This window comes from Pectinophora gossypiella, chromosome 11 (genome assembly GCF_024362695.1).
Source record: "Pectinophora gossypiella chromosome 11, ilPecGoss1.1, whole genome shotgun sequence".
NCBI lineage: Eukaryota > Metazoa > Arthropoda > Insecta > Lepidoptera > Gelechiidae > Pectinophora > Pectinophora gossypiella.
In genome coordinates, this window is record NC_065414.1 from 1,801,718 (window position 1) to 1,827,877 (window position 26,160).

At 39.0% G+C, this 26,160-nt stretch overlaps 1 protein-coding gene and 1 pseudogene across 1 annotated transcript in view; both read left to right on the top strand.

Moving 5' to 3' along the window:
- The first annotated feature begins 7,986 nt into the window (after positions 1–7,986).
- Positions 7,987–26,160, top strand: part of LOC126370655 (A disintegrin and metalloproteinase with thrombospondin motifs 7-like) — a 183,401-nt gene continuing 165,227 nt past the window's right edge. Inside the window, exon 1 of the mRNA XM_050015620.1 lies at positions 7,987–8,070. The gene's annotated coding sequence lies outside the window, so the exon portion shown is untranslated. The remainder of the gene's footprint in view (positions 8,071–26,160) is intronic.
- LOC126370765 (uncharacterized) lies at positions 21,479–24,044 on the top strand (annotated as a pseudogene).

A 26,160-nucleotide genomic window follows, 5' to 3' on the forward strand; every position in this document is an offset into this window, starting at 1 on the left:
GAACTAGGTATTTATAAATATTCAAGGAAAGAGAGGAAGGGGAAGAATAAGAAGAGCTTACATGGAACAGATTAAAGAGAAGGTGAACGTCGTGCCTTATAAGGAGGTGAAGGAATTGGTCTTTAATAGACAAGAATGGAGAATGCTACACCGACAAGAGCGTGGCTCTGAAATTAGTGATGGTGATTAATGAATATTACGAATACGGGCAAAAGGAAATGGCTCAGCTTGTGCTGCGATGGAGCCATGCTGCGGCACCATCCAGCGCTGGTTTTCAGTAATTTCCTCTCCCTGGGATATGGAAGTAATTGTCAACGAGGGTTAGAAGACATTAAAAAGAAATATATAGCAGCTTTAGGTAAAATAAAAAAAAAATGATATTAGCTAGCTGTCTGCCCGCAACTTCGTAGAGATAGAAGACAAAAACGTCTGCCTACCCTTCGAGGATAAAGGCGGGATGATATGGTATAAAAATAAAAGTAAGTAGTGTAACGATATGTGATGACGTCACGGGTCGTGATCGATGGCCGACAGGCGCGGGATTAGCTGGTGGCGGCCCTTGAACGAATGTAAACATAGTTATGGTGGATTACGGTAAAGGACACAATGAATCTTCGTAATAGTTTCCAACTAGTCAAATCAGTTACTTTTTACTAAACGTCAAAACACGATATAACCATAGAATTTGTGTGAAAAAACACACTGTGACGTCATAGAAAAGCGTGATTAAATTTCGGACTTATTATTACGTTTTACTTGATTAAAATTCATAAATACACGTCGCGTGTGTGAGAGTGCCAGTACCTTTCTGGGTAAACTCGTTCCACCGTCGATCTCTTCTTCTCCTCGAAGAAGAATGAAGTCGAGAGCAAACCCATCTTAATTAAAAAAATAAGTTAAATGGAAAAAAAGAAAATGTTTTCGTCAGTTTTAGATCTGTCTTTATTTAAGAATAAGAATAAGAATAAAATAAATTTATTTCATCATCACCAGCCCATTAACGTCCCCACTGCTGGGGCACGGGCCTCCCCTATGGATGGATAGGGAGATCGGGCCTTAAAACACCACGCGGGCCCAGTGCGGATTGGTGGTTATTAACGACTGCTAATGCTGCAATGCAGGGATGGAAGGGGACTCAAACAACATCTCTCGAGTCCCAAGTCAACCTCACCTGCCCGTGGTACATCCTGCTAATTAACGAACGAGGCTCTGACGATCCACCAACCCGCATTGGACCAGCGTGGTGGATAAAGGTCCAAACCCCCCTCCTATGACAGAATACCCACTACTCCGGCCCCAAGTTCCCGGCGGTGTCAGTTGCCGCGCTGGCTCTGACGGAAGCCCGCTCAGTACTGAGACCAGGGGTGCGAACAATCTCCGGGCGAGGACGATCTCCCGTCAAACGACCAAGGCTTGTAATATAACGGACTCCGATACTCTTAATATACTTACCTACAACGTTCAGACACTGATGAGTGAAGAACGATTGCTAGAACTAGAAAATGCTTTAAGTGATATTAGATGGGACATTGTTGGCTTATCAGAGGTGCGAAGAGATGGTGAAGCCACGGTTGAAAGAAATGGTAATATATTTTATCATTTTGGTATACCGGGAGGACAATACGGCATAGGATTTCTGGTTGCTGAGAAGTGGTTGAATAACATCATCGAATTTAAAGGGTACTCAGAGAGAATTGCTGTACTAAAGTTTCGTTTATCAGAGAATAAGACCCTTAGTCTAATCCAGACGTATGCACCAACAACTACACATCACGATGATGAGGTAGAAGAATTCTATGATCTCTTAAACAAGGCCTGTGGTGAAAACAAGGGCAACTGGAACATTGTCATGGGCGATTTTAACGCTAAGATTGGCATTCGCCAGCCACTAGATAACGAAGATATAATGGGATCCCATGGTAGTGGCGAGCGCAATGATCGGGGCTGTCGTCTTATTCAGTTCGCGTTTGGTCAAATGTTGAACATCGGCAATAGTTTCTTCCCGAAAAAACTGCAACGTCGTTGGACTTGGGTGTCTCCAGACGGTAAAATTAAAAATGAAATAGACTACTTTTTGTCATCCAGTAGATTTATCATAAAAGATGTCGGTACTATAAATAAAATAAAATTCAGTTCTGATCACCGCCCCCTTCGGACAAAACTCTGTTTCAACTTTAAAATACTCCGACAAAAAATGTTCAAGAAAAAAACATGTAGAGTAGATACTCAAAATCTAGTAAACAACATAACTGAATTTAATTTGGAATTAAAGAATAGCTTTGATGAACTAGATACAGATACAGACGATACAAAAGTGCAATATGAAAACATAATACACAGTATAACTAGAGCAAGTCGGAGGATTCGACAAAATAGAACAAAAAACAACAAATTGACTAGTAACACATTATCATTAATAGAAAGAAGGGTACTGGTTGAAAGAAACACAGAAACGTTTAGAATTTTGGACAGAGAAGTTAAGCGAAGCATTAGGAGAGATATTAGGACTTATAATACCGAAATATTTAAAACGGCATTACTGAATAATAAATCCCTAAGAGCAGCGAAAAAGGGCGTAGGAGCGGGAAAAGGATGGATATCGAAATTGCAGGACAATCACGGCAATACACACAGCCGTCGTGATAAAATCACATCAATATGTACTGAGTTCTACAAGTGTTTATATTCTAGTAACTCTCCCCTTCCAACACCATCCATTGAATACTCGTGCCCTGGCGACATTTTCCCAATCACAGGCCAAGAAGTCGTAAGAGCTTTAGCAAGCTTGAAAAACAGCAGAAGCCCCGGCGAAGATGATGTCAGCACAGAGGTTCTTAAAATAGGAAAACCCATATTGCTTCCCCACCTAACCAATTTATTTAATAGCATTTTATATACCGGAAAAATTCCAAAACTTTTTTGCCATTCTAATATTACTATACTGCATAAGAAGGGCAGCAAAACAGACATCAATAACTACCGTCCAATCAGTTTAATTTCCCATATTTATAAAACCTTCATTAAAGTCATAGAAAACCGTATCGCAGGAACGCTAGATTCTCATCAACCAGTAGAGCAGGCAGGCTTTCGTCCATCTTTTTCAACTACAGACCACCTACATACTGTCAACCAGATCATTGAAAAATGCAATGAGTACCACAAACCTCTCTATCTGGCGTTCGTGGATTACTCCAAGGCCTTCGATAGTCTCAATCACTCAGCGATATTCTCAGCTCTTCGCAATCAAAATATTGAAGACACCTATATAAAGCTTTTGGAGTTAATCTACACGAACAGCACAGCCTCTATAAGGCTCCAATCACAGGGTCCTATATTTAGAATAGAAAAGGGCGTGAAGCAGGGTGACCCCCTTTCCCCAAAACTGTTCACATGTACCCTGGAGGAAATTTTCAGAAAGCTGGCGGATTTGTGGGAGACGAGAGGAATTGTCATCCAAGGGAAAAGATTAACCAATCTTCGGTTTGCCGATGACATAGTACTCTTTGCGCCTACATCAGTCGAGCTCGAACAGATGCTTCAAGACCTTAGCACAGCGAGCCTTGGGGTTGGGCTTGCGATGAACAGGTCGAAGACTCAGATTATGACCAACAGCACAAAACGTAGGGTCAAGGTTGATGGGCAAGAAATACATTATGTCGATGAATACATCTACTTGGGCCAGATAGTCTCTTTCCAAAACCGGCAAGAAAAAGAGATCGATCGCCGTATCGAAAATGCGTGGAAGAGCTATTGGTCGATGAAACACCTAATGAAAGGGGATCTTCCCATTTCATTAAAGCGAAAGCTCATCGACATGTGTATTCTGCCCATCCTAACTTACGGTGCCCAGACCTGGTCATTGACGGAACGTCAAAAGTCCAGGCTCAAGGTCTGCCAAAGAGCGATTGAGCGTAGTGTGTTAGGTGTCAAACGAATTGATCGAGTCCGAAACACAACACTGCGTTCAAAAACGGGAATCGCTGATGTGGGACGGGAAGCCGCAAAACTCAAATGGAATTGGGCCGGACATGTTTGTCGCATGCACCCTGAGCGGTGGGCACGGATCGTCACGCATTGGGTGCCTCATGACGGATACAGGCGTCGTGGCAGACCTCGAAAGAGATGGCGTGACGACTTGGACGCTTGCCGGAGGGACTGGCCGGAATACGCACAGGACCGCGAAAAATGGAAAGAGGAAGGGGAGGCCTTTGCCCAGCAGTGCGATCTTGTAGGCTAGATTAGATTAGAATGCAGCAGGGACCAACGGCTTAACGTGCCTCGCTCGAGATGAAAACTTTTTTTTTGTGGTCACCCATCTTATGACCGGCCTTTGCGAAAGTTGCTTAACTTCAACAATCGCAGACCGAGCGCGTTTACCGCTGCGCCACCGAGCTCCTCTTTCGTCTTTATTTAGTAATCAGAATTTCATAATTTATCTTGAACCTAGTACACGATCCAATTGGGTACTTGACTGGGTCAAAGGTAAATTATAAAATGCTAATCTAGAAATAGAAGCCAGTCTAAGATGATCATAAATCTATCTCATTTTATTTTTCCACTTATTTTCGAATTTTATATATGAATTTAGTAACAATGAGTACGACGTTTGACCGCTTTTATTGATGACGTCACAGAAGTTGTTTTTTTTTGACGTGACTTATTGTAGATTTGCCGCAGATGGCATTAACTACTTTGCCGGACAAGGCTCTCACCCGTCACAGTACAGTATTTCCATACAAACTCCAAAGAAAATTTTCGTTTTGACATTTCGTAAAAAGTACCTCATTTGACTAGGTTGTCAAGTAGCCTATTACAGGAATTTGTACCAAAGTCAAAGTCAAAGTATTTATTGCACACCATATGGTAAACAGTTGTTATAAATATTATAGTATCACATATGGACCCGGGAGGGTATAGCAAAAACAAACAAAAATATCAAGAAATTACATTAGGCCAGAAATACAAAAATAATAATAATAATAAGTACTTAACATTAAACAAACTTAATCTAAAAATAACTATGAAAATCTTAAAAACTATTAATAGCAACAAAATCTACATCACTTACAGTCTATTTATCATGTAATAAAAACTCTTGCAGTGTTTAAAAACTTTTCTCAATTAGGAATTTTTTAAGTTAATTTTAAACTTTTTTATGTTTAAATCTTCCTGTAGTACCATTTAGGTAAGTAATGAAAACTAAGTGCGAACAGGAACTTAACGTCGCTTGACATAATTCCCAATGTAGATAAGTACTGTATACTCGTATAGTTATACTTAGTAACAAATCTGAATTCAATCGCTTATCAACACAAATACAAAAATAGCACAACTAAATACAAAAAATCGGCAAATCTGTTTGCAACACTGACAGATTTATGGTCGTTCAACAATCCCACCAGCGTGGTGGTGATCGATGGTGGTGACATCAGCGGCGCCGGTCGGCGATGGTAGGTACCACCAACACCATCTGAAAGACAAGTAGGATGGGTGTCGATTATGGTATCTGTGTGTCCAATTGTCCATACAAGTTGTTCCCCATCTTCGTTCTGTCTCTACATTGATTAATACAATTTCTGTTAGTTATACAATCTTACTCTATGTAGATTATAGTAGTAGAGTAGTTATGTAGATTATAGTAAATTACATATATTGTATAAGTCGAACGTACTCTCCATAATACAATGATTTGTGTATATTCGCATATTTAGGACTCTACCATCATTACGCTACATTTTTTTCAATTGTTTAGCAGTTTTTTTTAGTATCTGTACTACTAATGTATAATCTTTAAACATTTTAAGTAGGTAGATTTTTTTGTACGCGAAAATAATCCTCTATATACATACTTACTTATATATACATCGTGCTAGTAATAATTTTATGACTTGTAGAAGTACCTAGCGACAGACATACCCCGACAAACCTTGTAGTGACTGTAAAATATAAGGCTAATTGCACATTGTATGTAAACGAAACTTCAGAACCGCGCCCGCGGTACTCTCGGAAAAGCGTACGCAAGTTTTCGATATTTAAAATTGGAAGAGTTGAAGAGCGATCGGTTGCGCGCGCGCACTCAGTCAGTGGCCCGCACGACGTCGCGCCGCGCGCTCCTACGAGCCGCTCCGTAGGTCCACCCGCACCCATACGAACTCACGAACACCGAACCTTCAATTAAAAATATACAGGAACTGTTCTTAAAAAAATTAAATCAACAAATTAATAGCTTATCTTTTCTAAAAACCACGTGTCGGTATATCACATATACATGGCGTGAACCGGCCGCGGTGTCGCCTGATCCACGTTTTCCACTGAGTGAATATACACTTCTCATCAAAAAAATCGAAACACTTCCGTTTTCATTGTTTCTGTCCGAATTTAACACAAAAAAGAATTCATACGATGAAAAAAAATACATAAATGTATAGCTGGCAGTTTGGCCATTACAGTAATAAGCGAAAATTCTAAATTCAAAATTAGAATTTCATTTGTTTATCTTATAAACGAAATGAATCACTGGTTTGAGATAAATGTGTGTTTAGGGTTGGAGTACATTTAGCGTTTAAAAACTAAAAATTGGCGCCTATCCTTAAACTTTTTGTTTTTTATTTCAATACTGTGACTTTGGGACGTCTGAAAAAAGGTTTTTTTTCTAAAACGTATGGATACTTCGCCCACAGAAGCCGCCCAAGTTGTGGCATTGCTGGATTCTGGCCTTAGTCAGCGTGTTGTGGCTGCAAGACTGCATCTAAGCCTGTCATCTGTTCATAGAGTCTATAAACGTTATCGGGAGACTGGTTTGTTCACGCGCAGTTCAGGATCTGGCAGGAATCGGGTCACTTCTGAGCGAGATGATCGATTTATTGTAACAACTTCTTTAAGAAATCGACGCCTTAACGCTTTTCAACTGCAGCAGCGGCTTCGTGTTGTACGAAGGGTGGCTGTAAGTGACTCTACAATTAGAAGAAGGTTGAAGGATCGTGGACTGCTACCGCATAAGCCAGCAAATGGGCCGAAATTAACTGCAGACCATCGAAGAGCGCGCCTTAACTTTGCACGTGAGCACCTAAATTGGTCATACCTACAGAACCGCCACCATAGCTGACCTTTTCTTCAATGCAGCATTGTGCATAGCGTTCTCCGTCTCTTCTGTAGACCTTGTTCCTTCCGTCGTTACCATACAGCATAATTTTACACTCATCAGAAAAGAGAACTTTGCTCCACTGTAGGTATGACCAATTTAGGTGCTCACGTGCAAAGTTAAGGCGCGCTCTTCGATGGTCTGCAGTTAATTTCGGCCCATTTGCTGGCTTATGCGGTACCAGTCCACGATCCTTCAACCTTCTTCTAATTGTAGAGTCACTTACAGCCACCCTTCGTACAACACGAAGCCGCTGCTGCAGTTGAAAAGCGTTAAGGCGTCGATTTCTTAAAGAAGTTGTTACAATAAATCGATCATCTCGCTCAGAAGTGACCCGATTCCTGCCAGATCCTGAACGGCGCGTGAACAAACCAGTCTCCCGATAACGTTTATAGACTCTATGAACAGATGACAGGCTTAGATGCAGTCTTGCAGCCACAACACGCTGACTAAGGCCAGAATCCAGCAATGCCACAACTTGGGCGGCTTCTGTGGGCGAAGTATCCATACGTTTTAGAAAAAAAACCTTTTTTCAGACGTCCCAAAGTCACAGTATTGAAATAAAAAACAAAAAGTTTAAGGATAGGCGCCAATTTTTAGTTTTTAAACGCTAAATGTACTCCAACCCTAAACACACATTTGTCTCAAACCAGTGATTCATTTCGTTTATAAGATAAACAAATGAAATTCTAATTTTGAATTTAGAATTTTCGCTTATTACTGTAATGGCCAAACTGCCAGCTATACATTTATGTATTTTTTTTCATCGTATGAATTCTTTTTTGTGTTAAATTCGGACAGAAACAATGAAAACGGAAGTGTTTCGATTTTTTTGATGAGAAGTGTATTAGCCGCGTCGCAGAAATTTCACTTTTTACCGACTGGGACCGTCTGCGAGCTGTCTACCCAGACATGGATCTCTAATACCAGTAAGTATCTTCACATTATCATACATCAATCGAAGGTTGCATTCGAGTATTTCCGTACCATCTCCACGCACAGTGAATGTACTTTAAAACTATATTTCTCTAGTGCGAATCGTTTATGTTATCTCTACTGAACGGTAATCAGAATAATATTTTAGGAATATTCGATGATTAAAACTGCTGTTATTTATTTTGATTTATTTGAAGTCGGTGTCAGAAGATTTAGATAACATGCACGTTACGAGTGTAATATAATTTTACCGATGAACCTATGTTGTAAATTTTACATACACCAACAAGTTTTCAAAGGATTAACCCAATTTCCTAAGCAGCTGTTTAGTTTAGCTAAATGGTAGTCAATTTTCTATAACACGTTGGAAACAATTACCACTATCCATATCGATAAAATACATCTGAATAAACTTAACTCACCTACTTCTTTATTTTCACATAGATGTGCTACTTTTATCAATTTACTCATTAATTTTCCCATAACTTTTCGACATGTCTCAACCACTTAGGTATATTTTTTCATGACCAGAACGTGATACAGTTATTTTAATGTTTTAGATATGTAAATTCATCTGCGATTTTTTTGTATATATAAAAAAAATATATGTGACCACAATACTTAATTTGTAGGTACAATAATCATTTTAATATTGCATCCAAAGATAAATATATGTGTATATTTAAACTCTGCGGCAATCTTAAATGTAGGTACCTACGTCGATTTTATAACAGCTTAGGCTAATACTTACCGCACATATGACACATTTCCAATCCCATAGACTTTGGAATGCCGAATATTATATTAGGAATTTCCTTATTATAAAAACAAGGAATTAATTAATATAAAACAAGAATACGGAATAGAGATGGCGAATTATACATAATTAATTTTTAATAGGTTACCGTAACCCCTATATCTAATAGTGTGTATTCGAGCGTGATAGACATTGATTCGTTAGATATATACCTACCTACTTAGTTAATTATTATAATTATACAATCATTAAGTATGTCACTAAGCAACTTCGTTTACAAGTGTCACTTGCAAATTGCAATGTTTAATATTCGCTGAATGACATGACGCAGGTTAAAAATAGTTTTTGTACTACTTTTAGTTATTATTATTTATTTGTTATTTAAAGTATCGAATCTTCAGAGCAACGGCCTCCGTGGTCCAGTGGTGGAGCGTTGGGATCAGAATCCGTAGGTCCCAGGTTAGAATCCCGGTGGGGACATATCACAAAATCACTTGTGATCCCTAGTTTGGTTAGGACATTACGGGCTGATTGTACAATAAGCCGTAGGTCCTGGTTACTACTTACTGATGTAAGTGAGTAATCGTTACATGAGCCATGTCACGGGCATTTGGCGGCTCAATAATTACCCTGACACCAGGGTTGATGAGGCTGGTATTCCACCTCAAAACCCACACGGTAAGAAGAAGAAGAAGAGCAATTTCAATTCGGATCGAAAGAATACAATATAAAAAAAATACGAGTTATAATTATTATTATTATGGTTGAAATGTAATAAGATCTTAGGTAAGTAATTGATTATGTTTTCTTACGTAACTAGGCTGAATACGAACTTTGACATTTGACGCGAATCTATGGTTCTATACAAACGTCACAATGTACCATTCACATGGGTATTTCATTGATTGTAGAATAGACCCCCTGTGACGACGATTTAAGTTCGGTTTGCTTCACTTACTTGATTTTACGATGTTTTTTATAACAGCCATTTTTTATCTTTTCAATCTACATAAAATTACATGTAGTTTTCCGGTAAGTTAGCAAAAATCGATCTCAACTTTGACCTCCTTTTCTATAAACATAATAACTATTTATGTGCGAAGTGTGATATGAATACAAAAAAGGTTTAAATGGTATTCAAATCATTCACTTTATATGACTGTCGTTTGAAAATTCAAAGAATTTAAATTTCAAATAGTCTATTCGCTGTATCTTGCCTTGGTACGCGAAGGACATTTTTAACATTTTCTGTAAAAAGATTAAGTAAAACCCATAACGGTATCTACAGAACTCTATGTATTTTACATTAATTTTTTAAGAAAGCTCTTTTATTTTGTCATAGTTAGGAGTTTCTAAATTTTAAATGTGAAATATATATCGCGATTACGAAACTTTATAAGAATAAAAAATTATTCCTTTTTCAAAACTGATTTAAATTTAAATGGTAATTTTTTATTTAGAAAAAGAAAACATATATTTTGAAAAAGTGTTCTAAAACAAGACGTCATGTCCGTTCGTGTAGGTAGGTTCGAGTTTATTTTACATTCTAGGAGTCAGGGTGAACGCCCGGAGTATTTCAGATGTGCTAATTTTCGCCATTGTCGTTGGTTAGCAAACTTCTATGGTGGAGTTTTGAGGTCGCCAATTGTTCCATTTGCCAAGAAATTATTCACTTTTCCACTGATCTCGATTCGCTTCTTTCATTTAAACTGTGAAATCGTTCTTCACGCGTGCATTAAGTAGTTACAGCGAACGCGATGTGAAACGATCTTTCCTTCGTTGCATTAATGTTTATGTTTACATTCGGTAATCAATGTATAAGGTACAATACAATACAAATATACTTTATTGCACTAAAATAAAAATAAATAATTACAAAAGACTCTACTAATTTCTCACTCTGGTACTTAAATACTAAATAAAATATTAAAAAGTTTTATGCATGATTTGCGATTGATTGACAATATTAAGAAAAATATAGATAGGTCGTCTATAAGTATACGTACTGTTAATGTAGATAGGTACCTAAGTATTGTTGTAACTAACTCAATGGATTTTTGTTATAGGCATAAAAATACAAGATTTTCATTTTTTTTACATATCAGCGAGATACCTATTTTATTCGCCCAGTATATTCATTCATTCGATCATTCAGTTTAAAATTAACAGTTGTCAATCATCCGTTCCTTTCCTTTTCGGCGGATAAGAAAATGACAGGCATAACTTAAAATAAAATTAGGAAGTATCTGCAGGAATCGGGGCCATTGTAAGCATTAAGTTTCGGTTTTCATGAGTTCATGCAACTAAAATAAAAACATACACATACATAGATACATGTAGGCATTGTGCTACTAATTTCTTCCTGGAAAATCTGTTGATATCAATGCCAACATAATTCGTTGTAAATTAGGCTAGACACGTCCGGTTAATGTCGGGCCAATTTTCTGTCGTGGAAAGATGTCAGTCTAGACGGCTTGCTAAGGTATATAACATGTATATATATATATGTCTATAGGTACAAGTTGGGTGTCTACTAGGCTTGTGAAGTCATAACCAGGTCCGGAGTCAGACATTTTTAGGCCTAATTGGGTCGTGTACTTACTAGGTTCAAGATAATTTATTAAATGCTGATTGCTAAATAAAGACAGATCTAAAACTAACGGAAAACATTTTCTTTTTTCTATTTAACTTATTTAATGATTTTTATCAAGAAAAACGTAATAAGTCAGACATTTTATCACTTTTTCTATGACGTCACAGTGTGCTTTTTATAGAAATTCTGTAGTCATTTTGTATTTTGACGTTTCATAAACTCCAAAGGATAAAGTCATTGGCGAGAAGTTCAATAGGATATATTATAAATTTAAAAGAATTTAAGGACACGTGTACTATGTACGAGACATATAGGACTATTTTCGAGACAGGACTATGTTCGGACTAATCTCGAATACCACGGAATGTGTGTTTGAATAAGATAATGTAAAAATTTTAGTCGAGTCGCAATAAAGCTATTGTAAGATGTTACAGATTGAAATATAATCCTTATTTGTACTGAACTTGATTTTATATTTAATACTAGTTGTATGAGAAAGGTGAAAGTGTTTTTATTTTGAGCATATCATGATGTTGCTGTCCCCTGAGCCCTCTTGTAGCCCTCCTAGATCCGTCCCTGGGCTCATCCATCGCCATTAATTCAGCTCTGGCCTCACCTAGTGGGCTGTTTGTATCAATTAAATTGTCGTTGTTAATTTTCGCATCACTCGTGTGAACTGCCGAGAGGGGGTCGGGGGTCAGATGCGTCATAGTGTGACGTGGCCCTTATTTTGAGATTTTTTGAATTTAATCGAAATAGCTTCTTGGAAGTACCCAATAAGAGAAGGGATAGAGGTATTTCCGTACTAAGTATAACCATGATGACGATGATGTACGGTCCTAAATATAGAAAAAAAAATTTATTGAATAAGTAGATTTGAAGTGTCTCGAAGACTAGGTTTTTTTCTCTTTCACGTAAGTACGTACTTTTTTCTCAACTTCTAACACGTATATACAGGGTGTAACGGAAGGGGGGTATCAAGCCGAAAGGGGACAAAACTATACCTTATGTAGATCTTATCTGCAAAATTTCAATTAAAAAAAAACACTTTTGATATTTTTTTCAATTTCAGTTAAAAAAATATTTTAATATTTCCAGCATGTAAAAAACACGGCACAGCACTATTGAGGTCACTGTTCTTAATCCACTCAAATATTGGCACTACACAAATCTCCTAGCGCGTCCTGGTCGCCTGGTACTCGCGGCGCTCGCACGGCCGCGATAGGTACGAAATTCGAGCGGGCGGCGGCTTTGGCGGCAACGTCAAAAGGAGTCGGCGGCCGATTGGAACAATCCGAGTCGGCGGCACGTCGGCGACTGTAACAAACAAGAATGACACTAAAGCATCTAATAATTGGAGTCATTTTGCTTTGACAACTATTCTCACATTATTTTATGACGTGTAAAATAAGTTAAAATTACCTACTTGTTTAGGTAAGGTATTTAATTTAATAGTAAATAGGAAAAAAAGTGTGAAAGTGTGGGTAAGTAGGTAGGTAATTAATAATTAGACTTACGTTTTACAAGAAAGGTTCGAAATGTCGTCATCCCCGTTCGATGCACAGACCTGCCGCTTCATCTGTCCACAACACTTTCGAAGCAAAGTCTGGTGAGCTTTCCACTTGAACTCGGTACCATTCTCAGAATGCCACACGAGGTAAATAATCAGCAGGAATTAGCTCGGGCGTACGTTGCATGTGGTAAGGTTCGCGTGGTAGTCCTTGGGTTGGCTGCACGGCTAGTACGGCTTCTTCAAACTCCGGATCACGGGTCGCCGAGCGGCCAGTCTCGGATGACGCGTGGAAAGAGCCCGTTAAATGCAGTAGGCGATTGACCATTTTCCTGAAGCAATGCAGTGAAGGCAGTTGCCTGGCTTCATCAGCTGGTCTACCTTCTATGAATCGCTGATACAAGTTCCGTGCTTCACTTAAGTTGCCATCGCCGGCACCCACACACATCATCATTTCATAATAACCTACATTACTCAAAGACACCTCGAACTATCACTGATCACAGTTATCACAACAAATCCAAATTTCGAACTTCACTCCACAGATAGTAAACAAGCACTGACAAATAATTTGACAGTTTACTTTCGTGTGCATGTTTCTATCTCTTTTGGAATGCTAGTATCCTGGTACTTAAGGGTGTGTTATTTCTTTGTGCGCAATAAAATATTTTTATGGTATTGTTTGAATGAATGAATGAATGTATTGTATTTTATGAAAGTAGGTACGTATTTTACTTTGAACCTAGAAAAGTAAAAAAGTCGTTTATCTAATAAGGATCACCCGCGCTCACACTCTGGCACTAACACAGAATTGCCACGTTTCTTCGCAAATATCCCGCGCAATAGCAGAAGGCGAAATTAATCTGTCAATAATAAGACATACTATCACTCTGCCCGTATCCCTAATGGGGTGGGCAGAGTCACAAGAACATCCCATTAGCGGTACGAGCATGATAATTATTTATGTACCTATGTTATGATTACTTGTGGCTCTGTCTGCCCCATAAGAGATAAAGGCGTGATATTATGTATGTATGTTTGGTACGGGCATGTAGCGATACGAGCGTGTAGCGGTAAGTGAAATTCCGCAGTCTCTGCCTACTCCAATGGGAAAAAGGCGTGATGTTATTGTTCACTGTTGGATAATACACGACTACAATTTAGGAAGGAAAAAAAATACAAAAAAAAAAATATTTTTTATCATGGTTAATGATAACTTCCCCTTAACAGCACCGCCATTTTGAATTTCGGGTGCACTAGGGCTTGCCGATCAAAAAATGTCTATCGATAATCTATCCCGACCGAGAGTCGATCGATAGCAAGACTATTGATAACTCGGAAAGTGGGAACATTTTCGATTTTATTACCTAAGTGCAATACAATCGATAGTATCGTTGCGGATTAATAACAAACTATCGATAATTTTGCCCTCAGTCAGTAGTATTGCTACACTCCGATAGTATGGTTATTTTGAGTGGGCTGATTGTCTAAACTGAATTTCAATAACTCAAAAGTCCATGGATTTAGATTTTTTGAAAAGCTATTTTTTTATTTCTACCAATCAAAATCGTAGTAGAAAATGATTATGATCGATAATCGATACTGAACTATCGATAGTTTGAAACACTAGCGTGCCTTTTTCTATTCGCGAGCCCTGGCATCCTGGTACAGGGTATAAATCCCATTAACTGTCCCAATGCAATTTGCAATTCCGTGCTTCGGAAGGCACGGTTGGTCCCGGTGACTACTTACTCATGTAAGAAAGTAGTTATTACATGAGTCATGTCAGGGGCCTCTGGCGGCTCAATAGTTACCCTGACACCAGGGTTGATGAGGTTGGTAATCCACCTCACAACCCACACGATAGAAAGATTTAAAAAAATACTGTTATGTGTTTTTAATTCCTTGTACGCAATAAAGTATTATTGTATTGTACGAAAGTACTTATTTTAAGATTACTTTTACCATGTCATAGTAAAAGTAAAGTTATGTTAGGTAGGTACTTTACTTGAGAAATTGATTTTGTCTTTACTATGTTGTAAACGTAACATTAATGTCTCGTTAATAAGATACACAATCACTTGCAGCTGCTCGTATCCCTAATGGGGTGGGCAGAGCCATAAGTAATCAGAACATACTAACATAATATCACGCCCGTATCACTAAGGGGTAGGCAGTCACAACGGTACTTGAGAAATTTATTTTGCTTTTACTATGTTGTAAATCCCCAAGGAATTCTAAGAAGCCTCTGACGTTGCCGGTCGCCTCAGGGAGGCACCCCGTCTGGCCAAGGTGCCGGACCCGGTAGTTGGCGGCTCCTTCACACTCCAGTAGCACATGGGCCGCTGTCTCGTCCATGCAGGTTCTGCACAGGGGCTTGTCGGTGACACCTAGTGTAAACAGATGTTTGTTGATATCACCGTGACCACACAGCTACACCTGCTACCTGCAGCTGTTACCTGTATTAGTGGAGACCTCTTCACATTTAGAATTCTTTTGGAGAGACAACTATTGATGTTGGGTAGTGCCAACTTAGCCTGCCTGCATTTATTTACGGTGGTTCATAGTCTGGTGTGTTTGTTCATTCCCAAATACCCTAATACCGAACTAGCTTTATTTGCGGATGATACAGCCATCTATTCTTCGTGCCGTGGTCGAGTTATGATGACCGGAATTCTCCAACGCGCCAATGCCTTGGGCAAGTAGTTTCGCAAATGGAGAATCAAGGTAAACCCGGAGAAAAGTGCAGCGGTGTACTTTTCAAAGGGCTATTATAATACGTCACGGTCACGCTGTCAACTTAAGTCATCAAGATGTCTGGCAAGCCGATCCCTTGGGAGGAGCAAGTCAAATATCTCGGCGTAGTCTTAGATAGACGTCTTACTTTCAAGGCCCATATCAAACGTGTGCGCGATCGCGCCACGTTTGTAATGGGCCGTGTTCATTGTCTCCTTAACAAGCGTAGTAAATTATCCCTTTGGAATCTACACGACTTGCATCCGTCCGATCATGACCTATGCAGGGGTAGTTTTCGCTCACGCGAGTCTCTCTCAAATCCACCGTCTACAGGAAATACAAAATCGTTCGTGGTTCCATCGCAATGAAAATCTGCACATTGACCTAAGTCTGCCAACCATTGCCCAATGGCTCAAATTAGTTTTTTTGATTCTGCTCCGCACCAACCAAATCCCCTGGTAGTTGCGGCTTCCGAATACATCCCGCTTAGGAACGGTACTGAATAGCATCGGCGTCCGAAGTATGTAATACGATCCCGACGACCCGATTACTCTAGCCATAGAATCAGCCAATCAGCTCGCGACAACAAACATTTCAGGACCCCGATACCGACACCGCCGGCGTGGTCGACGACTTCCCTCAATCAGCGCTTATCGCTATCGACTTACTAGGGTCGTTTAATTCTTTCAAATATTTTTCCTCTCAGACGACGCCCTGAGCCGAGGTTCGCGCCCAACTGGGCACCCTCAGGCCTGTTGTCTTAAACGTTGTACCGGGTGAGAGCCTTCAGCGCTCCCCATTTGTCCGGCCAAGTAGTTAATGTCATTTGCGGCAAAACTTCGATAAGTCACGTCAAAAAAAGGTGTGTTTGTTGGCTGCTCTCGTTCGTAGCAGCGAGCGGACCTGTCCGAATGAGATCGGCAATATCGGTTCCGGACCGATGGCTGTTACCTCCCGTTCCCCTTCTGGCCAACTCGTCCGCCGCGTCGTTACCTCTTGAATCACTGTGTCCTTTGATCCATTGTAAAGTGAGGTGTTAGTATTTGCACACCTTAGTCAGTGATTGGTGGTAACTGTGTATGAGTAGTAGTAGTTGTTTAGGGCCTGCAAAACTCTGAAAGTATTCTAATGAAACTGTCCCGTACCTAGCTAGCCATGAACGCATTCGCCGCTAGTGTGATGCCCATTTGACCTGGATGACGGTGTTAAGGGAGCCTGATATTACGTAATCATAAAATAAAGCATACTACACAAGGAGACGAGATGCATTGTAAAGTACATTTCTTTATCAACTATTAATGTAGGTAATCGACTACATTTTTGGACAAAACTTGTACAACAAAGTGACTCTGCCCATCTCAGTAGCGCAGTAAGTGTGATATTAGATATGTGTAATTACTTGTAGCTCTGTCTGGTCCATTAGGGATAAAGCCGTGATTTATGTATGTTCACATCTTGTTCTATCCTATTGGTTGTGAGGTGGATAACCAACCTCGTCAATCCTGGTGCGAGGGTTATTATTGAGCCGCCAAATGCCCCTGACATGGCTCATGTAACGACTACTTATTACATCAGTAAGCAGTAACCGGGACCAATGCCCATTGTTTTTTTAACTATTGTGTCTGGAAATCTTGGCCTCACAAGGATGAAACAAAACAATTTAAAAAATATTGATTAATATGGCCATCACTGGCACGTTTACCCTTTACTAGGGCAGGCATAAATAAAAGAGGTGGTAGCTGTTCACTCAAAAGTTAAATACCTTGAACAGCTGATTGCTACGTAGTGTTGTGCAAATTTGAATTTATTACATGAAGACCTGGAATTCAATTGCTCATAACTAATGCAAATATGAATTTAGGCGGCCAATACTCTCGCATGTGATTTGTAGATAGTGACAGAGTAGGCACACTTCGGGTTGATACCCCCGTTCCGTTACACCCTGTATAAACTCACGCCCGTTTCTCACTGGAGTAAACAAAGACTATAGAATTATGTTTACTTCGATCATGACATACTTCTCTTGCTTCGTCCAGTTTCCACAAATTAATCAATTCATAATTTGCTTCAAAAAAAAAATATTCTTCAAAATTGGCTTACATAGTTAGCGCTTTTTGAACGTCATTAACTTCATATGTGTGAAACAGTATACTTACATACTTATTAAAATTCTTAAATTCTTATGTCTTAAAATAGGTGTATCTACTTACCCAATGAACGTCACATCGCACAATATGAATGTCTGATGAAATCTCACTCAAACTAAATCCGGGCATGGCAATCGAACTTTAATCTCGAGATTCTCAAACCTTTTGCAAATTGAATTTCCGAGATTATACGGACATAAATATTTTTATGCAAAGCTACTACAGTTTGGCGATAAACCGGGATTACGTCAATGCCGGGTTAAATGGACGGGAGCTATAAAGCTCGAGCCGTGAACTTATGCGCCCGCGCCGGTGAAGGTCGACCGTCGGTCGTGAAGCTAGTCCTTGAGTGACACCGATATTGAACTAATATCTTATAGTTTCTTTTTTCAATAATGTAAAATGGTGTCCGTAAAACAGAGATGGGTCATAGTCGTAATAGGGTCATAGTATCAATAAGGGGTAAAACCCTGATATTCGCTTAATAAGGTGGATATATAGCATGGTATCAGCCCATCACCTAATTTTCATTTTGAAAATACTTTTTGTTGGGAATTGTGTGTATTATGCGATTTAGGTATGTGTGCAAGTGTAGGATATGTTGATGGTTATTGATTTTTGATTTGATTTTACTTCTTGTTCGGGGTAAAATAATTATGTGTGGACTCGTGTGGGATGTTTCGCATATTGTCCGATGCCTAAATGAAAAAGGCTTCTTTATTAATTACATATTAACGGTGAAGTTACACTACATTGCGCGATAGCCCTGTTCGGAGAACGCGTAACTTACATCGAAGTTTCACCGGTTCGAATCCCGGGCGACCTCGAAGGCCGGGTTTCCACTGACGCGGAGATGGGCGGAGAAGAGCGGAGATGTGCGGATTTGACCAATCACAACGTTCGAGAGAGCGAAAAACGAAGACGCTCTGTCACTTTCTCCCTCACGGTACTTGGGCGATTCCTGTACATCTCCGCATAGCTCCGCGTCAATGGAAACGCAGCCTAAACCATTGAATTTGACTTTATGAGTCTGAATTCTTGTTTGGATCGTAGATATTTGATATAAGGTGAATTCCAGAATTCGTGGCAGGTTAGCAGTAGGCTCGCCTTCTGTTACATGCGACTTTGATACTACGGTGAGGAGTGGTCATGTATACTGTACAGCTCTGCCTAGCCCTTCAAATGCTTTGTAATATTAAGTTATGTTGTGTTTCTATTTCTCTTTTGTTTTGTATTGTTTTTTTTTTTCCTGTTTGTGCAATAAAGTATTTGTTATGTTATGTTATACTAGGCCTCATTACGAATAATTTGAATTCTCTCTTTAGATAAACCATTTATCTAAATTGTAGCTGCATCCAAACGATATAGCTTAGACTAGACTAATCTAAATATATCCTGGCGCGATTTCGGATAAACCTAGATAAAACTGGCCACTGAAATCTGTTCCAGCTAACATGTTACTAAGGAATATATAAATATTTCCTGTTTAGTTTATGCCAAGCTTTTTAACGATAACTGAAAGTAATGAAATATTATTTTAAGTACTTATTTTGATAGCAAGCACCAATTAAGTGTGGTACTTATTAATAAACTAATCTCAGCTGAGTCTGCCCTCTAGATCATGCTCAAGTCCCTGTTCTTATATAAGAACTGTCACATTGACACGATCGTGAGGGCAGTCCCGAAGCTGAGATTAGTTTATCAATACCACCCTAAAACCATAGAACCAATCGCAGAAGACCCAAAAATCTCAAAATGACAACTGAGTTTGAAATGGACCAATTCTCAAAATGTCTAAGTCACATTCTGACTTCTATCTTATTGGTGACTCCGTGCTAGTAGCTACGCAACCTGACAGCTTGATTTGTAAAAGGCTAGATACATTCCTGCCTTCTATTAACAGCGTAGCTCTTTAAACAATAAATATTCATTATGCGAATTCCTCACAATATATTTTTGTCAACACAAGTCGAAGTGTTTACTTAAAATACAGTTTCAATTCTCTAACAATTCATCTTCAGTCAGTTCACGGACTAATGAAAATTTTCAGTACAATGCCGGATGACTGGCGCCATGCTGCTACATTGTAACATTATTCCAACCATTTGATTATTCAATTGTAAAGGTCACTTCAGTAATAAAATTAAGTATTACGTTTGTTGTTAGGCCCTTTTTGATCTCACACGGTACAATAAAATTGTCTACTAAGTATAGTACCTACTTTATTTTCAGTTTCATAACGGTGGCAATTCCTAAAATCAACTTTATTAAATATAAAATTAAATTAAATTTAGTTTGCCAGTATTAAAACTAACTTTATCGCTGTCTTGTGATTCATGTAACGATTACGTACGGTCACGAGCATTAATATGTATACACTTTGATACCATGTCACATTAACTTTTTTGACATATTGAACTGCAAGTCTCACTAAATGTCAAATATGTTAGTGCGACAGAGTCCTAAAGTGGGTACATTATATTGCTCATGACTGTACTATCAGTAAGTAGTAACCAAGACCAACGACTTAACACGCCTCCCATAGCATGGACCATCTTGCTTTCGGTTAATCAGGTGATCAGCCAACAATCTCCTAACCAAAGCAAGGCTCACAATTGATTGTGATATATCCCCGCCGGGATTAGAACCAGGGACCTCAACCACAGAGGCTGTTAGACTTCATAGAAACCAACATTTCGTAACATTTCTTGACTGTAAGGAGGTTTTTGATGAGAGAGGAATGGGCTATTATTTTATTTTGGGTCCCATAACCTGTCTCTCACGTTCAAACACGATTTTTATTAAAGCAAACAATTATTTTTTAAATAATTACACTATTGGTACATTTCTGATGTTATACTCGTGCTTTTATGTTCCACGTTTTTATCAAAATTATTTGAATTTAACCAAAAACACGGTATCTAAGTTGTACTTTTGAGTAACGCAGTTGTTTCCCTACAAAATTCCACTGTCCCTCTCATATATTTACTCCATATAAACATACATTACTTAAAAACTCTTCAAGACGCTATTAAAATGTAATATTTGCGGTAATAACACGTAATTTAATCTTTACTTTAACAATAATAAATATTATTTTCCTTTATCAGTTTTTAATTATTCCAAAATATTTATTGTGTCCCCGCGGCAAACCGAAAAATTACGAACACTATGTTACCATACGAAACTGAGTCTTAAAATTAGAATTTTGTATGCATTTGCGCCAAAAGTCGTATAACATATAATCAAATATTATTGGGGCGCGGGGGGAGTGCGTGGCTTTGAAATTCGCCGAGTCAGTCACGAGGACGCCGGCGGGATAGGTGCGTGTATTAATTGGGAGACCGCTGAGTGACCGCTGTGATAGGTGAGTTTTTTGAATATTGAATAATCTTTTACGTTATATCTTAAAAAAAAGGAGCAAATATTTATTGTACACGATCTGTTTTATAAAATGAATTACCATATGAGTGCTATTTTAGAATACACGTGGTTTCTACAACTGAGTTACCGATGCACTGCGTTACTGCGAAATGTAACGCAGTTGTAGCAATCGTAACGCAGTGGAAATACTCAAAGTTTTTGCTCAATATTTACAAATTTAATGGTTTTAATAATTTAATTTATAATTATTTCGTTACAGAGTGTCGAGTTTATCGTCCACAAGTTCCTAGTCAACAACGTGTTGACCATCGGTAGTGTTTCGAGCAGGGTAGCGTGCCTGATACTCAGAATATCATCTCGATATTCGCTGACTGTCATCCAGGCATACGCTCCGACCTCGGGACACCACGATGACGAAGTGGAGACTATGTATGAGAAGATTTCTAAAGCCATGCATAGCCATAAAAGCCACTACACGATTGTGATAGGGGACTTTAATGCACAGTTGGGGAAGCGTTGCGGTAACGAGCTGAGAGTGGGGCAATTTGGATTTGGGGTCCGGAACACCAGAGGCCGGATGCTGGCGGACTTTATGGAGAAGGATAACCTCTATATGATGAACTCCTTCTTCAGAAAGCCCGCACCCGCAAATGGACCTGGATAAGTCCCAGTGGAAATTATAAAAACGAGATCGATTTTATCATGTCGACAAAAAAGCACATATTCAATGATGTCTCTGTGATCAATGCCGTTAAGACGGGAAGTGATCACCGCATGGTAAGAGGCACATTGAATATCAATATCAAGCTAGAAAGATCACGAGTGATAAAATCCACGCTCCGACCGGCGCCAGCCCAGATCCAAAAACCCGAGCGCTTTCAGCTCGAGCTTCAAAATCGCTTCGAGTACCTTGATAACTGCGCAGAAGTGGACGATATAAACGACCTGATGGTGGATGCTGTCCGTACGGTAGGTTCTAAACACTTTAGAACCCGCCGTACCAAAACGCAGAAACTCTCGCACACACACTCGAACTCATGGATAAGAGACACGAAATGAGGCTGCAGGACTCAGCGGATGTCTTACATTATAGACAACTTAATAGACAGATCTCGAAGTCTTTGACGAGCGACCTTCGCCAATTTAATACTACACGTATTAAAGTGGCTATAGAGCGGAACAAGGGCTCCAAGGTGTTCGCAAAAGATCTGTCTATTGGGCAAAGTCAACTAACGAGACTGAAAACTGAGGACGGCAGAGTCATTTCGTCGACTCCCGAAATCCTGAGGGAGATTGAGATTGGAGTACCTGACGCACCTTCGATTTGCCGATGATATAGTCCTAATGGCTGAGACCCTGGAAGACCAGAACACCATGCTCGAGCATCTCAGTAACGCATCCCAACGAGTGGGTCTTAGCACGAACATTTGTGTCCAACGACCATGTCGCACCCACTCCAGTTCAGGTTGGGAACGTTACACTCGAAGTTGTAGACCAGTACATTTACCTAGGACAAATAATCCAGTTAGGTAAGTCCAACTTCGAGAAAGAGATCTCTCGTCGGATCCAACACGGATGGGCAGCGTTCGGGAAGCTGCGAATATCTTCTCGTTCAAAATACCTCAGTGTCTCAAGAGGAAAGTCTTTGACCAGTGCGTGTTGCCAGTGATGACCTACGGCAGTGAGACGTGGCCGCTTACTATGGATCCCGTGAGGAGGCTCGGTGTCGCTCAGCGGGCAATGGAGAGAGCTATGCTCGGTATTTCCCTGCTCGATCAAATCAGAAATGAGGAGATCCGCAGGAGAACTAAAGTCACCGACATAGCTCGGCGAATTGCAAAGCTGAAGTGGCAGTGGGCAGGACACATAGCGAGAAGAACCGATGGCCGCTGGGGCGGAAAGGTTCTAGAATGGCGACCACGTGTCGGACGACGCTCAGTATAGGCCCGCTACAAAGTAGACCAACGATTTGGTGAAGGTCGCGGGAAGCCGCTGGATGCGGGCAGCGCAGGACCGATCGTCGTGGAGATCCTTGGGGGAGGCCTATGCCCAGCAGTGGGCGTCGTAAGGCTGACGACGATGATGACATACATACATACATAAACTCATGCCTATTTCCCACCGGGGTAAGCAGAGACTATAGAATTCCATTTGCTGAAAACGTATTGAATGAATTTGATGTCCCATTAAATATATTTGAAAAATAAGACTGAAGAGAGACTCAGACAGAAACTAATGTATGTTTAATACTGTTTTTTTGAGAAGTTTTGATTTTATTTTATTCTAAGAGAGTTTTGTTTAATTTGTTATGGTTTCAATTTAATTGTATTCTGTTTTTAATTGTTTTCAGTAAGTTAAACACCATAGATGCGGAAAGTTTACCATTATGTTACTTACTAAACTACTGCGTTACTTTTTTGTCCCCCATTTTTATGGAGACATTTTCAGAATTATAGCTAAAACTACCTAAGTATGTTTTAAAATTTTTGACTTTTTTTGATTATTTTTAATATATAAATGGCCTCCATAAATAAAATGCTTGAACTGCTATTGTTTTCTATTTTATTAAAAAAGTTTATCTCATAAAATCAAAATTAGGTAACGAAGTGGTAAACCTAACCATAAAAAGATGTATTAGACTGAAATGTTTCGTTATTTAATAATATAAGTTCAAAAATCTTTTATCTTAATTTAAAAAAAAAAAGGTTTGAATTTAATGTGAACGTTCCCAATAATAAAACTACATAATGTAACAAAGTAACACAGTTGTTGTTTTTCTGCACCCTCCCTAGTATAAATATAAAAATAAGTGAAAAATAATTGGTAAACATCGCTGCAAAGTCCTGTAAAATGTGATTTAAATATTATTATTGTTATAATAGTAAGAAATATTAACAAACAATAGCATAAATAAAAAAAAAATTTTTTGGCGAATAAGTTAACCATGGGACCCAGAATAAAATAATAGCCCGAATAAGCGAAAGTAGTGTGTGAGAACCGTAGTAAGTGGAATTCCATAGTCTCTGCCTACTCCAAAAGGAAATAGGCGTGATCGTTTGTATGTATGTACAGTCATGAGCAATATAATGTACCCACTTTAGGACTCTATCGCACTAACATATTTGACGTTTACTGAGACTTACAGTTCAATTTGTCAAAAAAGTTAATGTGACATGGTACCAAAGTGACCATAAAAAAAAGATTTCATCTCGAGCTCCTCCGTGCTTCGGAAGGCACGTTAAGCCGTTGGTCCCGGCTGCATTAGCAGTCGTTAATAACCACCAATCCGCACTGGGCCCGCGTGGTGGTTTAAGGCCCGATCTCCCTATCCATTCATAGGGAAGGCCCGTGCCCCTGCAGTGGGGACGTTAATGGGCTGGTGATGATGATGATGGTACCAAAGTGTATACATATTAATGCTCGTGACCGTATGTGTGAGGACAGATGACGACGTTGATGAGAAGTTGGTATAATTTAAACAGCGGAGGTCGTTCACTAGCGGGTAATTGTGTTATCTTTATAATGAATAGATTTGGCACTGGACCAGTGGATTCTCCAGGCCGGTTTAATTGTACGCTGACATATATACATGTACCTATCGTATCTTCTGTTGCTCATGATATTTCTTTAGAAGGTTATTCATCCTTTTATATTTATCTTTAGCAAAAACATACATACATACATACATTAACTCACGCTTATTTCCCACCGGGGTAAGCAGAGACTATGGAATTCCATTTGCTTCGATCCTGACATTCCTGACACACTTCTCTTGCTTCCTCACATTCACCAGTCGTTTTGTACACGCACGCCGGTTCGGAGTAGATCGTACTGAACCTTTTCTAAGGACATCTGCAATTTGGTCAATGTACGTCCATCTAGGTCTTCCTCTGCCAGCCCTACCATCAACCTTCGTTTTATACACCGCTTTCGTAATCCTATTATACTTCGTCCGCTAGCAAAAAATAATTAAATAAAAATTGCGGCTCTATAATAACCCTAACACCAGGGTTGATAAGGTTAGTAACTCACCTCACAACCCACACGATAGAGGGAGAGATCGCGACTAAATCCCAATTAGGATATACAGAGGTACATCCATCGCAAGATGAACTAAGTACCCACACCTCACCGAGCTCTCTGTTAGACCAACGTGATAACTTAATCCATTCTAAAATGAGCTACGGATAATCTGGGGTCCTAAAAAGGGCAGATTGAAGCAATGTATCTAAAAAGCCATATTTCAATTTAACATTTGCATATATAAAAGTTAGCATTGCGTACTTACCACGCAATGCTAACAAATGTCAAATAGCAATATTGTTTTTTCGTACAACCAATCATATATCCAAGCGACATTCTTTCCAATTTGATAAAAATATGTGCGAGTGTTGTGTTCTTTCTCGTCGATTTCAAAAAAGGAAGTACCTATTCGATTTTCTGCGTTTTTAAATTCTTATTGTTTGTTCTAAAACTAAATATTTTAATTCTTGTCGATTTCAAAAAAGGAAGTACCTATTCTATTTTCTTTGTTTTTACATTCTTAAATTAAAAATATTTAAATGATTCGAAATATTTTCCAAGATGTCCGGTATATATCACTGCGAGTGTTCCAAAGAATAAATCTTATTTTGTTCATTATAACTCTCTGACGCGGCTGAAGTATTTTACATTGTTGTTGTCATTTCGATGTATTTATCTAATTAGTAATCTGTTGTATTTCGTAATGGACCTTCTGAAATTGTTTAATCTCTGGAAATCTTCCAGTTTTGATAACTTTGTTCAAAATAAACATGGTTTCGAAATTATAAATAGCATACGTTTAGCTTTTAAATCAAAAATACTTTTTGATGCCTAGGTAATTTCTTAGAAAAACTTATCTAAACCCAGAATATTATATATTTGTGGTAAAAATTCGCAAATTAATCAGTGGAGATGTCGCACGAAATAGATTTT